This window comes from Pseudophryne corroboree, chromosome 2, assembly GCF_028390025.1.
Source record: "Pseudophryne corroboree isolate aPseCor3 chromosome 2, aPseCor3.hap2, whole genome shotgun sequence".
NCBI classification, from domain to species: Eukaryota; Metazoa; Chordata; class Amphibia; order Anura; family Myobatrachidae; genus Pseudophryne; species Pseudophryne corroboree.
Window position 1 is genome coordinate 236857811 of NC_086445.1, and position 22339 is coordinate 236880149.

Here is a 22339-nt window from a genome sequence, read left to right on the forward strand (position 1 = left end):
GGACTTCCGGTCACGGAGCCGATGCCTCGATTGTGGCCTCAGCATCCAGGCCATAATACTCTTTCCTCTACTTTAGTATCCAATTCGGCTAAATTTAAAGCCATATTAGCTATACTGAGTTTTTTGAAATGACGCGATCTGACACCACTTCCGGTTTTGAAACCGGAAGTGAGGTGCTGGATACCTCTAAGAATGTCACATGATACATTCCTTCCTATCTATGATTGGCCTTTACGATGAGACCACTCCCCCATATTGGCCATAAATAGACAGTCTTCCACTACCATCTTACACAGTGAACAAGCCACCTTCAGGTGAAACGGCCGTCTGTGTTTAGTGGTGCTGAACGGTGCACAGTTCAGCCCACTCACCTCCTGGTATCGTATATTTGACGAAATTTTTGTCCATCAAATTATTTATTATTTGCTAATCTGCTATTTAGTATTTAACTATAGTGTCAAATATCCAACGGTTTCTGCTCTTTATTCTTATTCTGACACTTTAACTTTAATTTTGTTATGTAGATGGTTAATTTATACCTACAAACCATAACACACTGTTAGAAATTTTGCTGACCATATATGTCTATGTCTCCAACAGCGGACTTCAGTTCCCTATTGTTGCATCTAAGGGGCATCGCTAATTTTTGCCCTCAACTGCTGTGATTATAATATGCAAAATCTAAACTTGGATGCCTTATTATCATAGGAAACTTTAAGATACCTGTGTAATTTCACACCTTTTTTTCAGTAGGCCCAGGTAACCCGCCTCTCTCATCCACTGTCCGCTATATTCTTATATGACAGTGGACAGCAGAAGACGGGCCCTGAACCTATACATTTCCTGTATCCTGCTTTTTCAGTACTCTCTCATCCTGATGCCAGTCATACAATTCCTCTGCAATGCGAAAGTAACAGAGAGACTGTGCATATCGATGGATAGTAGAAGTACCCCTTCTGGTATGTGCCAATAACCACACACCCTCTCATTCACTATCTATGTGACATTACTGCCATATCTCACTGGTTCCACCCAATCTCGCCTGATCTTGGAAGCTAAGCAGTGAGTAGCCTGATTAGTACCTAGATGGAAGACTGCTAGGGAATATTAGGTGCAGTAATAAATACCTCCCTCTCCATGTGAAAAGCAGAAGTGTTGGAGCAACCTTTGACCCTTACCGACCTCATACCTATATTCCTTCTTCAATTCAATTACACTTGTCTAATCACAGACTCACTCAGACTTATTCTTTCACTATACATGTTGACCAGATAATTAGCTATAGCAGACAAACCCTTACCAGGATATACCATTATGATAGACACTGGATAATGGACTAAATTCATAGTCTAAATTGTTATATCAAATGCCTATGTGCCATATGTCTGAACTCTTCTCTATTATGTTGAAATTGAATTTCTGATATTTTCATCTTGGGTGTCACTGTCACCTCTAATACTTATATTTATTGGAGAATTGATACTCCGACTCATCATTTTTTCTTATTGATAATTGAGAATCTGGCTTCAGATTCTAAATACAAGTGGAGAGAGGATAAAAATTCTTGATGACCCTCTCTTAAAGTATTATATGTGTGTTTGTCTGTGTACTATAATATTATTCTATTCTAATTAAAAGTTAAGTTTTATTTTAAGAGTGCCCCAACACAGAGTCTCTCTTTACTTCTTTTGAAATATTGACATGTACTATTGACTCTGGGTGCACCACCAACAACAGTAATTCCTTGATACCGATTACAGGCATCTCTCATGCATATGCACTGTTGGTTCACAAGGTACAAATTTTATAAGAGCCCATTACACAGAGATCTTTATAGTCCTGTGCGGCACCAAACTGACCTTTATCCAACACACAGCATGTTGACAACGATCAAGTCTACCCAGATGATGCGTCAACATGATGAACTATTGACATACCATCCTTGGTGGTCTAGTGGTCTCTTACCCTGTCCCTGCGGAAGTGGTGGCTTCAGCATCTTCTTCTGGGTCTTGGAATTGGCATTCTGGCAAGTATTTCTCCCCATATCCCTAACCCCCATCCCTAGCAATCCCCCCTCCCCTGCAACCTAACCCTCCCAGCGATACCTAACTCCAACCATTGTGATCCTCAGAATGCAGTCATTTCACATGGTGGCATTCTCAGTGAAACTATTGCTAGGCTTCGTTTAACCTCAGTTATACACTTGAGTTAACCCTCCATCTCTCATCTCAAGGGTCGGTGCAAGATCTCTCTGCACCCTAGGCAAAGCTTCAGCCTAGCGTCCCTAACCTGCAAACCACACAGCACCATCACTTCCCAGAGGGGAGATGCAGGTGGCCACTAGACGGGCTGGGGTGAATTGCATCATTATACATATACAAAGAAAAGACACAACACTCAAGAACTTTTAAAGTGATAACGTATATTATAGCCAAAGTCACAACATTATGTGACTTTTGGGCCTAATTCAGCATGGATCGTAGATGTGCGAAAAATTGCACATCTATGATCCATTACACTGACATGCAGGGGGATGCCTAGCACAAGGAAAGTTCGCCCCACATGCCAGATCCAGCCCACATGCTTAGGGTAGCCCTCTGCCTATGCAGCCTAGCTGCTAAGGCAGATGACTAACCGCCATGGTTTAGGTCAACCAGGCAGAGGCGTTCGCAGATGTGAGATGCAGTCGCATCTCACAGTGTGCGCATGTGCAGTGCGGCTTCTGCGCATGCGCACACTTCACGGCATCAGTATGCAAAGCCTGCCGCAGCAGCATTCCATGCTGAATAAGGCCCTTTGTTCACAATATACCTTCACTTCAAAAGTCCATGAGTGCTGTCTATTCTTTATGTGTACATACAGTACTAGCTGGCATGTTAGGAAGCATATAGGACACTGAGGCCAATTTAGCTTTTTTGTTGAATGCTAGATAAAAAAAATAAAAATCAAGCACTTAGCCATGCAGTCTCCATTTGCAAACATTTGTGATGCAAAATGGGTCATTCTGAAGAGCTCAGTGACTGTGGTACTGTGATAGGATCCAACCTTGCATTTAGACGGTTTGTGAAATTTCATCCCTGCTGGATATTCCACGGTCAACCGTAAGGGATATTGGGGGTAATTCCAAGTTGATTGCAGCAGGAATTTTGTTAGCAGTTGGGCAAAACGATGTGCACTGCAGGGGAGGCAGATATAACATGTGCAGAAAGAGTTAGATTTGGGTGGGTTATTTTATTTCTGTGCAGGGTAAATACTGGCTGCTTTATTTTTACACTGCAAATTAGATTGCAGATTGAACACACCACACCCAAATCTGACTCTCTCTGCAAATGTTATATCTTCCCCCCTGCAGTGCACATGGTTTTGCCCAACTGCTAACAAAATTCCTGCTTCGATCAACTTGGAATTACCCCCATTATTAGAAATTTGAAGTGTTTAGGAACAACAGCAATTTAGCCACGAAGCGGAAGAGCACATAAAGTCACAGAGGGGGGCCAACGACTGCTAAGGCACATGGGGTGTAAAAGTCACCAACACTCTGCTGATGCCATAGCTGAGAGTTCCAAACTTCCACTGCATTAATGGAAGCACAAACACTGGCCCTCATTCCGAGTTGTTCGCAGCGGATCATCGCATCGCAAACGGCAGAAAACCCACAAACTGCGCATGCGCAAAAGCGGAAATACGCATGCGCAAGCATAGCGATACGACACTTGTGCAGAATTACTACAAAGAAAATTGCTCGTAATACACAAACGAAAACGGGGAGTGACGGAGGCGTGGCAGAGGCACGGCTTCGCAATCCTACCACATGGGCGTGAAAGTGGGCGGCTAGTGTGGGAGTATGCATCCAGCAGTAGGCGTTTTTTTGGCAAAAATGCGTATCCTATGTTAAAAGTACATAACAAATTTTCGCTATCTTCACGCAGCAGAAGAGTGAGTCTGCAGCTACTCAGCACTTGCGAAGTACTGTTACAAGTGTGTGTGTGCTCTAATTAGCAACTGAATTCACCTGTTGAGCATTTACTTGCAAAACACTGCTCTTACAAAATAATACAAGCAGCAATTATATGACCACTTCATATTTGTTTTGTTAGCACAAACAAATCTGACACACTCACAAATAATGCACTGTATTTTTTGAACCAATAAAAATTAACTGATGTTAAATGCATGTTTAAATTATTTTTTTTATAATCTCAAATGTGACTAAACTAACTAATAAACTACATCAGCTAAATCTTCGCAACATAGACATATTCCTTTGTACATACCAAATAACATGAGCACCATAATGCAGCCTACATTTAATGTGACTTATTTTTTAAAAAATAAAAAAAAAAAATATTTTAAAAATATGTGTCCATATCTAATACTAATGTTGCCCCTAGTAACCCAAGTTTTTTTTTGGTTCATTTTTTTGTATATGTTAATTTAAGTGTTGTGCAAGGCATACAGATTTAAAATTACACTATGCAATGTTTGTCTTAATATTCTGATTGTTCCCTTGTTCCACAAATGTCAATATGCCATGTTCAAGTTTACAGGGCACAGTTTTCATGAGTGCATAACCTTTAATAAAACACACAAACAATTGTAAAGTAATTTTTTTTTACTTCAAATAAAGTTCAAAATCAACACAACATGGCTACAAATGAGCATCACATACAGAGATTGACATAGCAGCAAGCAGATGGCATTGGGCAAATGCACATAGCAGAACCCAGTACTATGGTAACCCCTTATTCTGCCAGAATTTGTTTTTTTTCAATTAAGTAAGTGAACCCCCAGCCAGACTAAACTTTTAGGGGAACTGAGGTAGATTCCGGAACAAACACACAAACACAAACATACACAGCACGCTAGGAATAGGAAGATGGCTCAGGTGTAGGCACAAATAACTCACAGGCTACAATTTAAAGAAAACCTTTCACTTTGAGGGAGTTCTACATTCTGGCCACACAAGCCAAAATAAAAAAAATACATCGAGGCAACATGTAAAACATGGGTGCTGCCCATCTGGAGAGACATCACTTTCTCTTTTTTTTCCCCGCCTGATGATGTTCTTCTTGGCTTGGTCTGCGGAGCGACCTTCGAGGGCCCTGCCCAGTGGGATGTTCTTCCTGGGCAGGGGGAGGGGAGGGAGCCGAGTGGCTGGCTCTCTGCCACTGTGGGCAAGGGAGACAGCGATGTCCTGGAGCCCTTGCTGAATGGAATTGGCAAGTTTATGGAAGGAGGAGGCGAGTTGATCTTGTCCCTGCCTGATCTCTGCCAGACCTTGGCAGAGTTGAGCTACACCTTGCTCCACACTGGTTCTGTGCTCAGTGAGCCGGACAGGTATCTGGCTTACCTCCCGTAGCATCCTGTCCTGAAAAGCATTCAAGCTCTCACCATACCTGGCTATTTCAGTCAGGATTTCCGGGATAGCAGAGGGTTGGGTGGGGGGGCCAGTTGGAATCTGGATGGGGGGGATTTGTGGTCCCACACTGCCAGACACACTAGGTCCCTCCACCTCAGCCTAAGCCACATAACCCTCCTGTGACTCTACCTGCTCACCCCCCTGTGCTGTGTTATGTGCAAAGCAAATAGAAGAATGAGTGGAAAAAGAGTAGATAAAAACAATATGAGATTTTTGTTTAAATAAAAAAAAAAATGTGTGTAAACTTACCTGGCAAGTCATGTGCATGGAGTATTTCAGGCAGGTCCGTGTCCATATAAGACACCCCAACCCCCTCCTCGTAGCTCACACAGTCCATCGCTATCTCCTCCAGATCTGTGTATTCCACAGTGGCAGCTGGTCCTCCCCATGTTGCCCTCGAGGCATTCCACTCCGCAGACCTCTTGCCCTTCAGGCGGGATTTGAAGTCGGCCCAACTACATATGTGGTGAAAAACAGGGGCAAGGTAGTGTTAAATTTTGGAAACCTGCTTTAATATATAGTACACATGCTATGCATTTGGTTGCTATAGGCAACATCACATCTAAGTTACTTTTTAATAATACTTGGCACAGAAAATGGACTGGCAATATACACTTACCGTCTTCGAACTTCCTGCGAGGTGCGGACTATTGAGCCGACTTCATTAATAGAATTAGTGATGTCCCTCCAAATTCTGTCTTTGGTTGCAGCACCCATGTTTTTGGGTCCTCGATGTATTTTTTGCATGGCCTGTGTGACCAAAATCCGTAACTCCCTCTTAGTGAATGCGGGCTGTCTTTTTTTTTTCCTGGAAGTTACCTGTGAGCTATCATCCTGACCTTCATCACCATCTTCCTCTTCACTAGCTGCTTGTGTTGTTTGTGTTTGAGCTGCTAGTCCAGAATCACCCTCAGTTTCCCCACTAGCTATGTCTGGCAGGGGATTCACTACTAACTCCTGGGTAGCAGAAGGAGTTTGTATAGTACTGGGTCCTGGTATTTCTGAGTCTGCATTTGCAAATTCAAGCATCTGCCTCCGCAGTGCTAATCTTCTCTGTGTTAGTGCTGCCATCTGCTTCTGCACCTCGTCCATCTCTGCTGCCGTCTGCTCACGAGTAGCCATGTTGCTGGTAGCATGTGTGTATGCACGAGTGTTCAGGTATTTATAGCTGCTTGCGTTTTCCGGTGCGGAATTCCACGCAGGTGTATATTATGCTAATTGGTGCAGTAATTGCTGCACTGGCTATATGAACGCCTTGCATGCAGCCTGTGTGTGGGTGTATGCGGAAAATTACTAAAGCACTGTGGACATTTCTGAGTAAGCACATTTGAGTGAGTTTTGAGAGTATTTTATTTCAGTACATTTTTTATGGCAATATTCTTTTCATGTATGTTGTGTAAGATTGTTGTATCCAATAGTTTTTAATAGTTTATAAAGTATTTATTTTATATATGTGAAGACTAATATGTTTATGATGTGAAGTCATATTTTAATAATGTGTGTGTGTGTGTGTGTGTGTGTGTGTGTGTGTGTGTGTGTGTGTGTGTGTGTGTGTGTGTGTGTCCGCATGTGCGAATTTCCGCCCATGAGAACTATACAAACTGTCCTGCACATCAATGTACACATATCAATAAAGTTGATTACAGATGACACCATACATTTCCAACCAATCACATGCAACCACAAACTATAAATATAAGCCCATATATGGAAAACGCCATTGCCATGATGCGCGCAGCAGCATTCACACGCCGCGAGCTGCGCGTACTAGTGGCAGTGATGGACCGCCGCGTAGGCCGCGCAGGGCCCTTTGTCCCAAATAGGGTGAAGCGCGAGGCCTACGCGGAGGTCCGACGCTTATTGCGGACCCGCGTCCGCAGCGGAGGACCGTTATTCAGTTGGAAAGGCGCTGGAGCGACCTCCGCAGGCGTACGCCGGACCTGTTGGCGGAGCTCCGCCAACAAATCCGTACCCTACGTAGGCGCAGTAAGTAAAATATTACAGTGCATAACAGATTTTTAGCAAATACTTTGCATACTTTCACTAAGTGAGAGTGTGTAAATTAGCACACTTACAATAAACTTGTAGAATAAACATGAGTGTGTGTGGGTAGGGAAAGCAGTACTGACTATGTAGCAAGGTGCTTCTGAAAAAGTGCATGTTGTTGTACAGAGTTGCTATACAGGCTGTCAACTGAACCCAATAACTTGCTCAGTGTGGTAATTTTAATAAGGTGTATTTTTTTTTAGAACTGGAGATGTTGCCTACAGCAACCAATCAGATTCAATCTATTATATTCTAGAAGCAGCTTAATAAATGTTACATATAATCTGTTTGGTTGCTATGGGCAACCTCACCAGTTTCAAAATAAGAAAAACCTATTAATGTTACCCCTGTGTCTTTAACATGGGACAGAACAGAGTAATAGAAAAATGCTGTTGTTAAAAATGTACATGCTACAAACAAAATATTACATATGTCATTCTAGGCCGAGCACAATGGCAAGCTGCTGCTGCTGGGAGCCCCGACCAGTCCCCTTCTGAGCCCCCCTCCCCTTCTCACACCCATTCCCCCTCTCCTTCCCAGTCCCCTTCTCAGCCCCCCTCCCCTTCTGTCACCCATTCCCCCTCTCCTTCCCAGTCCCCTTCTCAGCCCCCCTCCCCTTCTCACACCCATTCCCCCTCTCCTTCCCAGTCCCCTTCTCAGCCCCCCTCCCCTTCTCACACCCATTCCCCCTCTCCTTCCCAGTCCCCTTCTCAGCCCCCCTCCCCTTCTGTCACCCATTCCCCCTCTCCTTCCCAGTCCCCTTCTCAGCCCCCCTCCCCTTCTTTCACCCAATCCCCCTCTCCTTCCAGTCCCCTTCTCAGCCCCCTCCCCTTCTGTCACCCAATCCCCCTGTCCTTCCCAGTCCCCTTCTCAGCCCCCCTCCACCTCTCTTTACCAATACCCCTCTCTGTCCCCCTCCACCTCTGTAGGACAAAGCACCACTCCGCCCACCTCACCCTCTCTTTCCCATTCCCCCTCTCTGGCCCCTCCCCCTCTGTGACCCAACCCACCTCTCCGCCACCCTCCCCCTCTCAATCTGACCCACCCTCTGTACCAAGCTCCCCCTTCCAGCCTCCTTCCACCATCCAGCCTCCTTCCCCCATCCAGCCGCCTTCCCCCATCCAGCCTCCTACCCCCATCCAGCCTCCTACCCCCATCCAGCCTCCTTCCCACATCCAGCAGCCATCCCCACCTTCGGAATGGGCAGCAGAGGCCCCGGAGGCACTTCTGGGAGGTGATCAAGTGGCACAGGACAGTAAGTTGACACTCATTGACATTTAATTTTTAACCGAATTTAACTACACATTCTAATAAATGCAGTGTTGTACTGGGTAAAATCTTTTGCCAAGGTAAAATGTTTGTCTTCTTCATCATGGTATGGATGTTGCATTTACATTTGTGTGAGGAACATTAGATGTACAGTGTCTATGTCTGCAATGTTGAGGATGCCCACTCTAGGTCGACACTCATTATGTCGACAGGGTTGCCCAGGACAACAGGGTTTGTATGTGCAACATTATCTGCTAAACAGTTAGACGTGAGTGGAGTGTAGTATGTTGTTGGACTTTTACACTTGTGGTTGGGTATTCCAATATTTGCACATAGAATTTGCATGCTTCACTTTGTTAGGCTGGCTAAGGACACAGTGATTTTTGTTGAGAAATTTACACTCAAAAATAAATAACATTTAATTTAAAAACATGTTGGACCTTATGTAGTAAGTAAGGCAGGCTTTCAGGGAGAGTGGGTATGCTACGATATGTTGTCCTTCTGAAGATGTTGATATGCAGTGTGATGATGCAGGGCCAATCCCAAAAAAGATAAGTCGGCTTCACTCCAGATGTGAATGAATGCCAACATGGTGTTACATTTACTAAGATGGTAGTTCTCTTTAAGATGGGATGTTGCCCATAGCAACCAATAAGATTATACTTGTAATTTTTGTGGCCCCTTCTACAAGATAATATGTTGAATTTGATTGGTTGCTATAGTCAACATCCCATCTTAAATAGAACTCCCATATTAGTAAATTTAACCCATGGTGTGGTACACTTTATTATAAAGTAATAGTTAAAAACAAACATTGCTGAGCAGGCTTGTGTGTTGTTCTGCTACTGATTTATCCTTAAAACAGCAATGATGTAGTCACTTTGCCATTAAAGCAGGCCTCTCCAAACTGCGGCCCTCCAGCTGTTGAGAAACTACACATCCCAGCATGCCCTGACACAGCTTTTGCATTCTCTGACCCCAAAACTGTGTCAAGGCATGCTGCTATATGTAGTTTCACAACAGCTGGAGGGCCGCAGTTTGGACATGCCTGCATTAAAGTGTGCTTTGTGCCTTGCTTGTATAATAGGTAATGTGAGTAAGTTAGCAATGTTTATGTTGCCTCTTAATTTCAGATGTTGCAGTTGGAGATCCCACAACTTTTGTGGGCATTCTGGACACCATGCGCCAACACCTGCATGGCTTACTGAGGAGTCTTGACCAGCTCCAAAAATTTGCATGATTTTTTTTTTAAAACATTTTATTTTTCTGTTTAAAAAAAAAAATATTGACAAACAATAAAAACAATATATTTCAAGTTAAGCGGGTGTTGTGTTTATTAATGCAATAAAGGATCAGCAGATTGGCTAGCAGAAATTGATTACCTTAAACATTTCACACATCTAACGTAAGATTTAAAAAGAATACAAAAATACAGTTAGGAGGTTATTGTCTAAATAAACATGTAAATACCTTCATTCACAAACAACACCTCTACACCAAAAAAACAAAAAAAAAACAAAAAAAACAGGCACATTTAAAACATCTATATTTATAATTTAAACATTTAAATGTTGATGGCCAATTATGCCAACAAAGTGTTCTTCAGGTATTTTGTGAAGACTTAATTGGTCATGAACATTATCATTCATTACACTAATTGGATTCGTAATTGAGGAGGGCTTGTGGACTTTAAACTGAAAGGTGTAATTTCACTTAATAGAAAAAAAACCCATTGTTGTGCGTTTTTCCGCAAAAGTGTGCACTTTTAAGAAGAATGTGTAAATCTACTAAAACTTAGTATTTTTACGTTGACGTTTGTGTTAATGCGATGCCTTCGCATTGCTGCGATGTCATTTGGCGTACGCCCACATTGTGTAATACTGCAAACGAATTGGCAAAAATACGTTGGGGGCGGATATTCGCAATTTTGCAACATATTCCCAATTTTGCTCATACCTTGTGCGAACGAAAAAAATAGCGAACAACTCGGAATGACCACCACTGTACGATGGGAGATTAATGGAATGGATTTCCATGGCAGAGCGACTGCATGCAAGCCTCACATCACCAAGTGCAATGCCAAGCAATGGATGGAGTGGTGTAAAGTACACCAATACTGGCCTGTGGAGCAGTGGAAACGTGTTCTGTGGAGAAAATGTTACCTGCCTGACTGCACTGTGCCAACTGTGAAGTTTGGTGAAGGAGGGATAATGGTATGGGGCTGTTTTTCAGGGTTTGGGCTAGGCCACTTATCTCCAGTGAAGGGCATTCTTGATGCTTCAGCATAACAAGACATTTTGAACAATGCTATGCTTCTAACTTTGTGGAAACAGTTTGGGGAAGGCCCTTTTTGATTCCAACATGACTGAGTCCCAGTGCACAAAGCAAGGACTATAAAGACATGGGGGTACATTTACTAAGATGAGAGTTCTATTTAAAATGGGATGTTGCCCATAGCAACCAATCAGATTCTACTTCTCATTTATCGAGTACCTTCTAGAATATAATACATGGAATCTGATTGGTTGCTATGGGCAACATCTCATCTTAAATAGAACTCCCATCTATGTACATTTTCCCCATGTTTTGATGATTTTAGTGTGAATGAACTTGACTGGCCCACACAGAGACCTGGCCTCAACCCCGTCAAGCACCTTTGGGATGAATTGGAACGAAGATTGCAAGCCAGGCCTTCTCATCCAACATCTGTGCCTGACCTCATAAATGATCTACAAAATGAATGAGTACAAATTTCCACAGAAACACTCCAAAATCTTGTGGACAGCCTTCCAAGAAGAGTGAAAGCTGTTACAGCTGCAAAAGGGGGAACAACTCCATATTAAAGTATATGTATTTGAATACAATGTCATTACAGTCCCTGTTGGTGTAATGGTCAGGCATCTGAATACTTTTGTCCATATAATTTTTTTTTTGAGAAAAAGTTTTATTGAGTTTTATACTTTTAACAAGATATTCGTAAAGTATGTATTACAGGTATCACACATTGACACATAACGCAGTCAATAGTTAACTAGCAGTAACAGAATATCTACCTAGGTACAACAGCGGATGTGCGGAAGGTCAAACAGATATGTATGCCTATGTAAGGAGAACCATCAATAGGTAGTGTTGTGCATCAGGTATGTACCGTAGCTAAGGGTGAAGGAATATCTCTTAGTGAAACAATACAGCTTATAAAAGAGGAGCAGAAAAGTAAACATTACGATAGGAAAGAAAGCGAGGAAAAAAAGAAAAAAAGAAAAGGGGGGGAGAGAATTGGGGAGGGAGGGGGGGGGAGGGATGGTCGGCCGGTCCCAGGCGCCTGGGCAGTGCGTCAGGTTATCCTTAGTTGGATAGGGTATTATGATGACTCACATTATCTTATATGGTAGTTAACGGAGGTTCAGCACCGAAGTGTGTCGTCCAGGGTGACCACGTGGTGGTAAAGTTGTCTGGGGTGTCCCGGAGAACCGCAGTAATACGTTCTAGTCTATAAGTTTGCCATATAGCATTTCTGGTAGCAGGGATTGTGGGGGGTGACAGAGATTTCCAGTTAGCCGCAATTTGGCATTTGGCCGTATTTAGAATATGCTTAGTTAGCTTCTGTTGGTGGCGAGGGGTGTGAGGTATTGGGCGAGAGAGCAGGGAATAGAGAAGTGACATCGGGATCGCTAGTCCAAGGACATTAAAAATAAGTCTATGGACCCTAGTCCAATATCCCTTAATCTGCGGGCAGTTCCACCAAATGTGCAGCAGGGTTCCGCGTTGGCCACATTGGCGCCAACATCTATCCGAGCAGGAAGGGTAGATTGAATGGAGACGCGATGGCACCAAGTACCAACGATAATATAATTTGTAGGCATTTTCTTTAATTCGGACCGAGATGGCTTTTGTCCATATAATTTATATAACTATTTATCTATATATTTTATCCCGCTACTCAGCAAAAAAAAATATATATAGTGTAATACTGTATATGGGGTCTGGTGTCCAACAGTGGCATCCCGACCAACATAATACCGATATTTTGAATGAAAAGAACTAACCTTACTCTAACCCTCCCTACCCGCAGCCTAACTAACCCTCCCTGGCATACTAACATCCAGGATACCAGCTGTCAGGAATCCAGCATCGGTATGCTGACAGATGTCGGAATTCGAGCACCAGCATACTGAACGCCGGCATCCCTTCCACTGGGATGCCAAACACATCCCTTTAATTGTTTGTGCATCATACATATATGTATGCTCCTTATTGTATTCCAACCCCCCATCTGTAAGTTCATTACTGACCCACATACAAAGACATCCTTCAGTTTTTTGGTAGATGAATTCAGTGGGGCCCTCCATTGGTCAGTGCCCTTAGGCAGCCACCTAAAGCTGCCTAATGGTAGAGCCGGATCTGCTCATTTCATCTCTCGAACCCATGTACCAGTGCTTAGGTTTTTCCCTCAACCCTTTTCCCTTTAACTACAAATTATGTGGCACATCTAATCCAATTGATTTAAACACTTAAATGTATCCTATTAGTCACCTCCAAGACTTGTACTACAGCTGTATTACATCCACATACATGTCAGCAGTTGAAATTACTGTAACATTCAGGGACCCTCTGCTGCTAAGATGGAGCATCTTATTATGTTATGTATGTTACACAATAGGCAGACCTTGGACCACTGCAATGCATATCAGATCATCTTGACTTAACAGTCTTTCGCTGCCCCCATCCGCCCTGCAAATGCCTCTGCCTGTCAATCAGTCAGAGGCATTCCCAGCCAATGCATTCAGGTCGCATGATCGCATTCGGCACACATGCAGGAGAGGACCTGCATGTGTGCACTGCCGCTGCGGTTTAGCGATACGACCTGAATAACCTCCTCTATGTGCATATTTTTAAAAGCAATCTGTGTTAGAGAAAAAATGTATAATTCAAGCAGAGGCATAACTAAGGGGGGTCGAGCAGGGCATGTGCCGTGGCAGGCCCAGCAGAGATGGGCGCCGCCAGTGGCCAGGGCATCATGCCCACTCACTCCTGCTACTGTTGCGCTGCCCCCCGGGCAGTCCCCCATGTGTATCTCTGTGGGGCAATGTGTATCTGGCAGTGTGGGGCAATGTTTATCTGGCACTGTGGGGCAATGTGTATCTGGCACTGTGTATCTGGCAGTGTGGGGCAATGTTTATCTAGCACTGTGGGGCATTGTGTATCTGGCACTGTGGGGCAATGTTTATCTGGCACTGTGGGGCAATGTGTATCTGGCACTGTGGGGTAATGTGTATCCGGCACTGTGGGGGCATATATGTATCTGGCACTGTGGGGTAATATGATCTGGCACTGTGGGGTCATACATGTATCTGACACTGTGGGTCAATGTGTATCTGGCACTGTGGGGCAATGGGTAAAAAGGGGAGTCTGCCTGCGTACTGTGTAAAAAAGGGAGTCTGCCTGCGTACTGTGTAAAAAGGGGAGTCTGCCTGTGTACTGTGTAAAAAGGGGACCTGCATGTGTGTACTGCTGCTGCGGTTTAGCAATACGACCTGAATTACCTCCTCTATGTGCATATTTTTAAAAGTAATCTGTGTTAGAGAAGAAATGTATAATTCAAGCAGAGGCGTAACTAAGGGGGGTCGAGCAGGGCACGTGCCATGGGCGCCTTGGCAGGCCCATAAGAGGTGGGCTGCCCCCCGGGCAGTTCCTATCCCGCTGCTGCTATGTGAGAGGAGGAGAGCGTAGCGGCTCTCCTGCCCCTCAATGTGCTCAGTGTCTACTCTGGTCTCTGGCGGCGGCAGGGCTAGGCTCGTTGGTTTAGTTTGTTAGCCAATCAGAGTTCACGGCTCCTAATTGGCTACCGGTCCGCGAGCTCTGATTGGCTGATGAACCGGTGCCAAGATAACCGCGGTCGGCAGCCGGAGACCGGACTTCATGGTGCATTGAGAGGCAGGAGCGGCACTGCGCTCCCCTCACATAGCAGACAGCAGCGGTGAGTGGAGAGGGAGGGGGGGGGGCAATGTGTATGTCTGTGGGGCAATGTGTATCTGGCAGTGTGGGGCAATGTTTATCTGGCACTGTGGGGCAATGTGTATCTGGCACCATGTCTCTGGCACTTTGGGCCAATGTTTATCCGGCACTCTGGGGCAATGTGTAAATAGGGGCTCTGCCTGCGTACTGTGTAAAAAGGGGAGTCTGCCTGCGTACTGTGTAAAAAGGGGAGTCTGTCTGCGTAATGTGTAAAAAGGGGAGTCTGTCGGCGTAATGTGTAAAAAGGGGACCTGCATGTGTGTACTGCCGCTGCGGTTTAGCGATACGACCTTAATAACCTCCTCTATGTGCATATTTTTAAAAGTAATCTCTGTTAGAGAAGAAATGTATAATTCAAGCAGAGGCATAACTAAGGGGGGTCGAGCGGGGCACGTGCACTGGGCACCTTGGCAGGCCCATCAGAGGTGGGCACCGCCGGGGGCCAGGGCATCATGCCTACTCACTCCCGCTACTGTTGTGATGCCCCCCGGGCAGTCCCTCATCCCGCTGCTGCTATGTGAGAGGAGGAGAGTGCAGTGCCTCTCCTGCACCTCAGTGTACTCAGTGTCTACTCTGGTCTCCGGCGGTGGCAGGGCGAGTCTCCTTGGTTTAGTTTGTAAGCCAATCAGAGCTCATAGACTGGCTCCTGATTGGCTGCCGATCCACGAGCTCTGATTGGCTAAGGAACCGGCATCAAGATACCTGCGGCCGGCATCCGGAGACCGGACTTCATGGTGCATTGAGGGGCAGGAGAGGAGCTGCACTCTCCTCCCCTCACTTAGCAGACAGCAGCATTGAGAAGGGGGGGGGGGGCAGTGGCGCACGCAGGGGGGTTTCCGAGTACCTGGAAACCCCCCCTGAGGAGCCAACATGTACATTTTTGAGATGGAGACAGCAGTGTCTCCGTCTCAGTAAAAGCCGCGATCGCGTATGCGACCGCGATGCGGGAGCCGCTGCAGCAGAGAGCTACGTAGCTCTCTGTAGAGTGTCCCGGGGTAGCTGCTGGATGCGCATGCTCAGCCAAAGCAGCTCCCTCCGTCCAGACAGTGCCAACAGTCTGCTTCCGCCTCCCAGCCCCTTATGGAAGGTACAGTACTGCACAGTATATTTAAATAAGTAGTGTATACACTATACAGCATTGGAAGCTTGTGTGAATGTATATATGTATGTGTGTTTCTGTGTGTGCTTGTGTATGTATGTTTGCATACTGTGGGGCAATTTGTATCTGGCACTGTGGGGCAATGTGTATCTGGCACTGTGGGGCAATGTGTATCTGTCACTGTGGGGTAATATGTAGCTGGCACTGGGGGCATATATGTATCTGGCTCTGTGGGCATATATGTATCTGGCACTGTGGGGCAATGTGTATCTGGCACTGTGGGGCAATGTCTTAATAAAATGTATATTTTATATTGAAGTATACCACACTTGGACAATTGGTTTGTGTATTTACAATGCATCTGGAAAGTATTCACAGCGCTTCACTTTTTCCATGACTTGTTATGTTACAGCCTTATTCCAAAGTGGAATAAATTAATTTTTTCCCTCAAAATTCTACACACAATACCCCATAATGACAACGTGAAAAAAGTTTTGAGATTTTTGCAGATTTATTACAAAATTAAAAAAACAAAGAAATCACATGTACATAAGTACTCACAGCCTTTGCCATGAAGCTCAGAATTGAGCTCAGGTGCATCCTGTTTCCACTGATCATCCTTGAGATGTTCCTACAGCTTAATTGGAGTCCACCTGTGGTAAATTCAGCTGATTGGACATGACTTGGAAAGGCACACACCTGTCTATATAAGGTCCCACACCTTGACAGTGCATGTCTGAGCACAAACCAAGCATGAAGCAATTGTCTATAGACCTCAGAGATAGGATTGTCTCGAGGCACAAATCTGGGGAAGGGTACAGAAAAATATCTGCTGCTTTGACGGTCCAAATGAGCACAGTGGCCTCCATCATCCTTAAATGGAAGAAGTTCAGAACCACCAGGACTCTTCCTAGAGCTGGCCGGCCGTCTAAACTGAGCTGTTGGGGGAGAAGGGCCCTAGTCAGGAAGGTGACCAAGAACCCGATGGTCACTCTGTCACAGCTACAGCATTTCTCTGTGGAGAGGAGAACCTTCCGAAGGGACAACCATCTCTGCAGCAATCCACCAATTAGGCCTGTATGGTAGAGTGGCCAGATGGAAGCCACTCCTTAGTAAAAAGCACATGGCAGCCCCCCTGGAGTTTGCCAAAATGCACCTGAAAGACGCTCAGACAATGAGAAACAAAATTCTCTGGTCTGATGAGACAAAGATTGAACTCTTTGGCGTGGATGTCAGGCGTCATGTTTGGAGGAAACCAGTCACTGCTCATCACCAGGCCAACACCATCTCTTCAGTGAAGCATGGTGGTGGGAGCATCATGCTGTGTGGATGTTTTTCAGTGGCAGGAACTGGAAGACTAATAAGGATAGAGAGAAAGATGAATGCAGCAATGTACAAAGACATCCTGGATGAAAACCTGCTCCAGAGTGCTCTTGACCTCAAACTGGGGCGATGGTTCATCTTTCAGCAGGACAACGACCCTAAGCGCACAGCCAAGATATCAAAGAAGTGACTTCAGGACAACTCTGTGAATGTCCTTGAGTGGCCCAGCCAGAGCCCAGACTTGAATCCGATTGAACATCTCTGGAGAGATCTGAAAATGGCTGTGCACTAACGCTTCCCATCCAACCTGATGGAGCTTGAGAGGTGCTGCAAAGAGGAATGGGTGAAACTGCCCAAAGATAGGTGTGCCAAGCTTGTGGCATCATATTCAAAAAGACTTGAGGCTGTAATTGCTGCCAAAGGTGCATCAACAAAGTATTGAACAAAGACGGTGAATACTTATGTACATGTGATTTCTTAATTTTTTTATTTTTAAGAAATTTGCAAAAATCTCACAAAATCGAGTTTTATGGTAAGAACTTACCGTTTTTAAAACTCTTTCTGCGAGGTACACTGGGCTCCACAAGGAATGGACAATGGGGGTGTAGAGTAGGATCTTGATCCGAGGCACCAACAGGCTCAAAGCTTTGACTGCTCCCAGAATGCATAGCGCCGCCTCCTATATCACCCCGCCTCCCTGCACAGGAGCTCAGTTTTTAGTTAACCAGCCCAATGCAGTAGCAGGAAAAGAGACGACAACGGTTAGTAGCCACATACACCATACTCTCACGACAGGAGAAGTGTCTGCGGCTAATGCCATACCAACCCAAAGAAGCTAAGTGCGTCAGGATGGGCGCCTTGTGGAGACCAGTGTACCTCGCAGAAAGAGTTTTAACAAAGGTAAGTTCTTACCATAAAACTCATTTTCTGCTGTGGGGTACACTGGGCTCCACAAGGAATGGACAATGGGGATGTCCTAAAGCAGTTCCTTATGGGAGGAGACGCACTGTAGCGGGCACAAGAACCCGGCGTCCAAAGGAAGCATCCTGGGAAGCGGCAGTATCGAAGGCACAGAACCTTATGAACGTGTTCACAGAGGACCACGTAGCCGCCTTGCACAATTGTTCAAGGGTCGCACCACGTTGGGCCGCCCAAGAAGGTCCAACAGACCGAGTAGAATGGGCCTTAATGTGATCAGGAGCAGAGATACCAGCCTTCACATAAGCATGCACAATCACCATTCTAATCCATCTGGCCAGAGTTTGCTTGTGAGCAGGCCAGCCCCGTTTGTGAAACCCAAACACAACAAAAAGAGAATCAGATTTCCTAATAGGAGCAGTTCTCTTCACATAGATACGGAGAGCCCGTACCACATCCAAAGACCGCTCTTTTGGAGACAGCTCATGAGAAACAAGTGCTGGAACTACAATCTCCTGATTAAGGTGGAACGAGGAAACCAGGACAAGGCACCCCAATCCAAACTCTTCTAGCTGAAGCAATAGCCAGCAGAAACACCACCTTAAGGGAAAGCCACTTAAGGTCAGCTGAACCAAGAGGTTCAAACGGAGACTCTTGTAACGCCTCCAAAACAACCGACAAGTCCCAAGGAGCCACAGGCGGGACATAGGGAGGTTGGATACGCAACACGCCCTGAGTAAAGGTATGCACATCAGGTAAGGTCGCAATTTTTCTCTTTAACCACACCGACAAGGCAGATATTTGAACCTTGAGGGAGGCCAGTCACAGGCCTAAGTCCAGGCCCTGCTGCAGAAAAGCCAACAACTTGGCTATACTAAACTTGGAAGCATCATAATCGTTAGAGGCGCACCAAACAAAGTAAGAATGCCAGACCCTATAGTAAATCCGAGCCGAAGCCGGTTTCCGGGCCCGCAACATAGTTTGAATGACCGCCTCAGAAAACTCTTTAGCCCTTAAGACGGAAGCTTCAAGAGCCACGCCGCCAAAGACAGCCGGGCTAGGTCCTGGTAGACACGGGCCCTGAACGAGGAGGTCTGGGCATTGTGGAAGTAGAATTGCACGCTCTGACGATAGCCCTTGCAGGTCTGAGAACCAGTGCCGTCTGGGCCACGCTGGAGCTATGAGAAGCAGAATCCCTTTTTCTTGCTTGAACTTCCGAATTACCCTGGGCAGGAGTGACACCAGAGGGAACACGTACAGCAGCCGAAACCTTCACGGTACCACCAGCGCATCCACGAATGCTGCTTTATACATATTTTTAAACAGTCATTATGTCTGATCCTTTGTTCCTTAGACTCGATCAGACATATTCTATTCCTTACATTCTGCAGTACCTCTGGTTTAAAACTACCCATCCTAGAAAATGATACCTTATCCCCCGCAGTCATACATCTCCATTCATCACAAAAAGCCTCTACGTGCGGACCATACTTAACATTACTAACCTTGTGGACCCTTTAGGCCCTATCTCTTCTTTAGCCTGAACCCTGGCCGCTGAACGCCTCTCGCTTGTGCACTTGGCTCCCATTGTGGGCCTCTTAACCACTTACCTGGCATGGTCGCATCAGATGCGACCATGCCTGCAAGTGCTCTATCTGACCTGGTCGCACGGGATGCGACCAGTCAGATAGAGAGTGTTAGCAGCGGCAGGGAAGAGAAACTTCCCTCCGCTGCTGCTGTCAGAGGGACCGGAAGGTCCCTCAGCCTCCCTGCATTCTCCCCCTGTGTCTGACGTGCTACCAATCACTGCTGATCAGTCAGCACGGCAGGATCTTCCCCCTCCAGTGGCTGCAGACAATGGCAGCTGCTGGGGAGTGTAAATAGACCCTTCCTTGCTGCCCCCAGACCCCCCCCCCCCCCCCTGCATACCTCGAGGCTGTCTCAGCTTTAAAAATGAAAGCCGTGATGGTCGCGATGTTCCCGATGTTCCGATGGTCATGATGTTCCCGATCGATGTTTCGATGTTTGGGGGGATTAAAAAAAACTATTTTTTTTCTTTTTCTTTTAACTAAAATCATTTGGGATAGGGTTAAATTCATGTTCTTCACCTAATTCACTCATTAAAAAAAAAAAGTCAATTTCAGAGCGTTTTTTTTGCAAAATAAATCGTCAGTTAAGTGGTTAAACACAATTTCCAATTCCAAATGCACAAAGATAAGCGGTGAAAGTCCTTATTGAGTGCTTTCACTCACTCCAGTCCCTACTGGCCTGTACTACGACCCACTGTAAATAGTGGGATCGCGATGTACCCGACCTTCGGACTGCTATCAGAACCTTCAGCACTGTAATTTCTTTCAGTGGAGGTTCTGTTGGAATATTTTCCTGAGAGGGCCAGCGAAAAATTCCTTTTCGGTATCTTTACACTGGAATTTTTATAGGGTAGGAAACATACTATCGATCACCCTTTCCAGTGAATGTCTACCTGGGAGATTTCCTGAAGAACATCAGTGAAAAACCCCTTGTTTACACAATCACGTCTGCGTATGCTTTACAAAGCGCCTATGACACACCTGCGCAAAATAAGGCAAATGGTATCACGTTGCGCTGCGCATAACACACGGATGTGTGGTGCAATCGCACGGCCTATAGATACTAGTTATCTATATGCCCTAAGATCACGGGAGTCGAGTTTAAGCCGCGCTCCTCAGCCTAAAACACTTCAGAAATCACAAACTTTTACGCTCCTCCAACACGTTTTAGTATGTGCCAAACTTCGTTAAATGCACTAGGTTGCAACCCTTTCTCGCAGCTGAGGCCCTTCTAGCTCAGGCGTTTTGTCCACGGGATCCGGTTTTTTGAGGTTCAATACGTCCACTCCTACTTTCAGCCCACACAAATACACAATGTTTTTTTCTGTACAGAAAAACATCACTCCCTTTGATTGGTAGCCTATCCCAGAGGTAGTACAGTTTAAACAATGTATTATAATAATCTGCTTTTAAAATCGGATAGTTATTTGCTACTGTATGAATGTCTTCTATCCCGCCTTAAATTGAACTGCTATTGTGCGGTTATAACTTGTGCTCGCAACTTCACGCAACCTTGAGTAAACACGCGACCGTGCGCGTCCCTGCGCCACATGCGCGCTCCTGCACACTTTCCTCTCGTACCGTACCACGTGTACAGTGTGCGTTCGCAACTCACTAATCCACACTATATCACGATAAATGTGAGCAACAAAATACTACTGCTCACTAACACAACACACAATTGTTCCTTACACTAGCTGGAAGTCACCCACACAGGTAATCCGCTTTTGAGTGTGTACCTAAACGTTTAGGCTGGAACTGCGTTTCGTGTTTTTATAATTACTCCCTTAACACACTAATTCAAATATATATATAGCAAATAGATGTATCCGATTTCACATAGATCTATAATGACTATTATAACATATGGCAACAATATGTGAGAATGTATGCAAAGTATCGGTACGCTTTGTGTACGCTTTCGCGCCAAAAGTTACACACAAATAATAAACGGCTTTTTTCCGTTTGTCCCTCAGGTTACACCAGTACCTCTAAGACTATACAGAACAGACATGGTCTAACAACACAGGATGGTTTTAAACACAATGCAAGGTTACTTAATATGCGACTCCACCCTTTGTTGATAGATCAAAGTCTGTTATGGCCTGCAAGTCTGTAAGTATGTGGTGAACCAGGCGAGCCCCCAGTTGTTACGTTTGTTTAACTTACAGGAAGAAAAAGCCCTACCTTAATACAGAAATGCTCAGGCCGCTGCGACCTCTAAGCGTATGTGTGTTAAACCTCTATGAAATGCGTACACGTTGCGTAAGCACGCCATCACGCTGTAAGCACAAAGTAGCTACACGTGCGGCCGAATACGCTTTAACCCCTAACAGGAAAGGAATGCGACATCAATTGTATGTTATGTTGTGGTCCAACGCAGCAACAAATATTTACTTAAAATGGGGTTCACAGAGAAATACAACACTATTACAGAGAAGAAGCTACAACCAATGGATACATATGTTTGTTCGCCTGCACCACCCGGATCCGGTCCTCAGTCAATCTGGAAAGATGACCTTCAGAGAATAGACTGAGGCCGGCCAGGAGGTTTAGTTTTTATACAATAGTCCAAAGCATGAAACAAAGGAAACTATAATCTCTTCTTTCATAGGTCAAAGGGCTGGTCATTTACAGTACATGAGGGGTCATAGGTCGGTT

At 45.2% G+C, this 22339-nt stretch overlaps 1 protein-coding gene and 1 pseudogene across 1 annotated transcript in view; both read left to right on the forward strand.

Annotated features, from left to right (window-relative positions):
- Positions 1–22339, forward strand: part of LOC134991372 (retinol dehydrogenase 7-like) — a 250241-nt gene that overhangs the window by 126203 nt on the left and 101699 nt on the right. The window lies entirely within an intron of this gene.
- On the forward strand, positions 1005–1123 carry LOC135052212 (5S ribosomal RNA; annotated as a pseudogene).